Source organism: Sinocyclocheilus grahami, unplaced genomic scaffold (genome assembly GCF_001515645.1).
Source record: "Sinocyclocheilus grahami isolate Dianchi unplaced genomic scaffold, SAMN03320097.WGS_v1.1 scaffold70.1, whole genome shotgun sequence".
Lineage (NCBI taxonomy): Eukaryota > Metazoa > Chordata > Actinopteri > Cypriniformes > Cyprinidae > Sinocyclocheilus > Sinocyclocheilus grahami.
In genome coordinates, this window is record NW_015505249.1 from 808,995 (window position 1) to 813,272 (window position 4,278).

Here is a 4,278-nt window from a genome sequence, read left to right on the forward strand (position 1 = left end):
TTCACCTTAATGAGCATTCAGCCACTGAGCTACAAAAAATGAAAGACGGAGGAAGAAAAAAAGAGAGAGGAGAAGATCGAAATAAGTGATATAAAAAATATAATTAAAATAATTGCTTGACTATTATCTTGACCAGTTTGCGCATCTGAGAATCTGTGCAGCTCGTACATACAATAACTAAATAAAACATGAAACATGACTGCATATGGAAGTTTATGCAGAAGCATTTATATAATTTATATATTAGAATTTATAATTTTTATATTTATATTATTTGTATTCATTGTATGTATATATATATATATAAATAAAGTAAACAACTAAATAAAATAAATATAAATTAATAAAAGACAGTATATGATAATCACGTACTGTATTTGAATTATTTTAATTAATTCACCCTCTTGCTGTTTTAGAAGTCCTGCAATACAGTGATTAAACCAAACTAGTATCACAAAACCAATAAACACACACACACACATTTATTCTCTCACTCACTCATTCTGCCCATTTTCACTTTAAAGTGAAAAGAAAACAACAGCGGATTCGTTTAACTCTCCCAGCAGACATCACAAGCTGACCCAGTTAAAAGTGTGTGTGTGTGTGAGAGAGATACCTGGAGAGAAGTGAAATATCTAGAGCTCTACTTCAACCAATTAACATAAATGAGGTTTATGCTGTATTCTGTTTTATTTTTGGATTTCCTTGATATCGTTTATTCAGTGGGAATAACGGAGGGTGGGAATTTGCTTTGATATTAATGACTAATATTTATCAAAAGAAAAATTGCTGAGTGTTTAATACAGTTGGCACTTTTAAAAATACTGTATATTATCACAAAATACATGAAAACATGAATAAAACATAATACAAAACAAAATTTTACATGTACAATATGTCACATCATAATGTTTATTTGATAAGGATTCAGCATTTCTTATGGTGTATCTTATGGATATTTTACTTGCAGCCAATCCCGTTGTGTTCCAGTGTTTCAGAATGCATTCCAGAGTCGCCCCCGGGGTATTCTGGGATGTCAGGCTGGAGGGTTTTCTGGCTCAGAGCAGCTCCAGAAGCATCCAAGAGAGAGCTGGAATGAGCCCAGTGAACAGAACGATAGACACGGATGAAATATTGGAATTGAGCACTTGTGGCATTTTCATGCAGTATATAACGGTTGTTTCTTCATGGTCACTTTGGTCCCTTTGGACTTGAAGAAAAACTAAAAACACCACATTTCCACCACATCTCATATTATATGTATGTGATGGAAATGTTTTTTAAATATTGCTAAAATAGCGGACTCCTTTGTCTTGCTGAAGCTCATGTGTAGCTATAGCTTTTTATGTGTGATAAATATCAACATTTAAATAACATTTTAAACGTTTTGCATAATTTGACAAAATTACAGCGGTATCCAAAATTATGTACAAAAAAAAAAAAAGTGTACATAAATACAAAAGTGATATTTAAAGAAAAAACTCTGCACCTGAAATAGTCTAGGTGCGCAAACCAATAATCCAAATAGATGAAAAAAAGCAATGTGAGATATAAACCACAGCTTTAGAGAGAAAGGAGTAACGTTTTGACCAAGCCATATTTACCTTGACTTTTTTGTTCAATACAGTTCCCTCAACTCTCCACTTTGAAAATAGCTACACTAACTTTTATACACTATTTTAAACTTTATTAATGCCAGATAGACTGTTGAAATTGTTACAACTGTAAGACATTCATAATTTGAATACAATTTATTGTAAAAAATTCATACTACACAAATACGTAAATGGTTTATAATTGTAGATTATTATGGTTATACATGATACACACATATAATATATATATTAGGGATGTAACTATCAAAATCCCATGATACAATATTTATTGCGATATTTAAAGGGGTCATCGGATGCCAATTTTTTATATAAATTGATATGATTCTTTAGGGTCTTAATGAAAAGTCTATAACATACTTTGGTTAAAATTTCTCAATGGTAGTGTAAAAAAAAAAACACCTTTTTTTTACCCTGTCAAAATGATGTCATGTTGCTTTAAATGCTAATGAGCTCTGCTGACCCCGCCCCTCCTTCTGTGGGGTGACCATAGACTGTATAAAAAAACATGGACGTAGTGTCTGTGATGTCACCCGTAGGCAAAAGAGCGTTTTTGAAGCCTAAATTAGGTGGAGCTGGCCGTCGCCATCTTGGCAGCGCGTCACTCTCGGATAATCGAAAACGGGCAAAGAGGCGGGAACTGGTTGCTGAAACCACACCCACCTAGCTAGACGGTGGTGACAGCAGCGGCAATCCACCTGTCACTCAAGTGGCCACGCTCTTAATTATGCAGAACTTTAAGGCTTAATTATAATTTAAACGGATGAGTTATAAAAAAAAGTTGTCATGAAGGGCAAAATTAGCTATATAGACCAAAATCATTTTTTGTACCAGGCTGTAAACATTTTTTTCTGCTGAAAAAAATGGGCATTTTAACATGGGGAGTCTATGGGACAGACTCCCTTTTGGAGCCAGCCTCTAGCGGCCAGTCGATGAATTGCAGTTTTAGTCACTTCCTTGTTGGTTTCACGAGAGAGACCGGAAGGTTGCCGCTTGGGTGTGACGAGCAGTACTGTTTACTTTAGCCGCGAAACTTGCTTACTAGCACATTAAGAAAGGCGATTTGCAAAGATGAATAAAAAACCCTTCGGGGGGGATCGGGGGCACATCCCCTTCAAAACGAAAGTAACGTTAATCCTCTGCGTCTTCAGCGGCTCAGATGTCGGGAGAAAATGACAACTGCTATGTTCATTATTACATCCAACAACAAAACGCCTCAATCGCTTAATCTGAGACATTCTTGTCTTCCCCTGCACCGGAGTCGACACAATGGCAGACTGATGACAGCTCACTCAGGGCGGGTCTAAGGTAAGACTCTAGTGTCAATCAACTATCATGGGAGGGGCCTGTGCAGAACTACGTCATTCTGACAGGAATCTCAGAACAGCCTGATTTGAGAAAGGGGATTTTAAAATAGGTATTTTTAAAAAAAACCACTGGGTGGATTTTTATCATTATACGATCGATGTTTACACACACACACACTTCCAACACATTTATGTTCAAACAACAACAAAAAAAGAATTTTGCATCCGATGACCCCTTTATAGAAAAAAAAAAAAGAATTGGAAAAAAATTAAACTTTTTGTACATTTTAAAGTACAATTATTCTATCTAATGCACTTTGAGAGTTCAAAATTAAGAGCTTCAACCCATGTAATTAACTAGAATATAATGTTAACAACAATGACAGTAATAGCCATATATTGTAAAACAACTGCACTGTAAAATAAATGAAAATGAATATTTCATATGTATATTATTTTACACTACAGTAGGGGAATTACAATACTTCTTTCCTAATTTCTACACTTGAAAGAGATGTTTTCTGAAAGAGTTTTTCTTTGAAAGAGTAGGGAACGAGACACTGCATCCTCTAGGGGTCGCTATGGGGAACGCCTCGTCGTGACCCGTGTCTGAAGCATACATTGAAAAAACACCAACTCGTTGGCCAGCGACAGACATGACGTCACTGCCGGTGCAACTATAGTATAAATAGGCGCTGGGAGCACACATCATTCACTTCTTCGTCTGAAGCTTGCGTCCGCAGCATGGCAAGAAACCTAGAGGACGCAGTGTCTCGTTCCCTACTCAGGGAACCATGGTTACATAAGTAACCTGAGACGTTCCCTTTCATGGGAACTTCGAACTGTGTCCTCTAGGGGTCGCAATGGGGAACGGTATACCCACGCCACCATGCTGAGGGGCATGCATGCCAGAACCATGGCGAGCACTAAGTACCAACTCTACCATATTGCTATGGGAGTTGCCCCTGGGATGTTAGATGGCTGTCAGTGACGTTATTCCCTATGGCCAAAGGCCTAGGCTACATACCCCAAAATACTTACCTGTTAAAGCCAGACTCCTGGGCCCGGGGTAGAGCTCAAGGATTGGAATCAGGAATAGATTCCTTTACGGAAATACGACCAAGAGCCTAGAATCATACTAGTCTTGGCCTGTCACACAGGGGCTACCGCACGTTTCTCTTTGTATGTGCTGAAGGAACTGTCTCAACAGACCCCTAGTAGCAACACCCTGTTAAAGTAGGTATCCAGAGGATACATAGGAGGAGTGGTGCCCAAAGCGGAATCGGGGTTTTAAACCACTCAGAAAGAGCACAAAGCTGTTGCATGTAGCTCTTACCGTACAGGATTTTAGAAAAGTG

General features: G+C 37.7%; 1 protein-coding gene across 1 annotated transcript in view; it reads left to right on the plus strand.

The window, feature by feature from the left end:
• Positions 1 to 4,278, plus strand: part of LOC107585429 (uncharacterized) — a 46,199-nt gene that overhangs the window by 28,062 nt on the left and 13,859 nt on the right. The window lies entirely within an intron of this gene.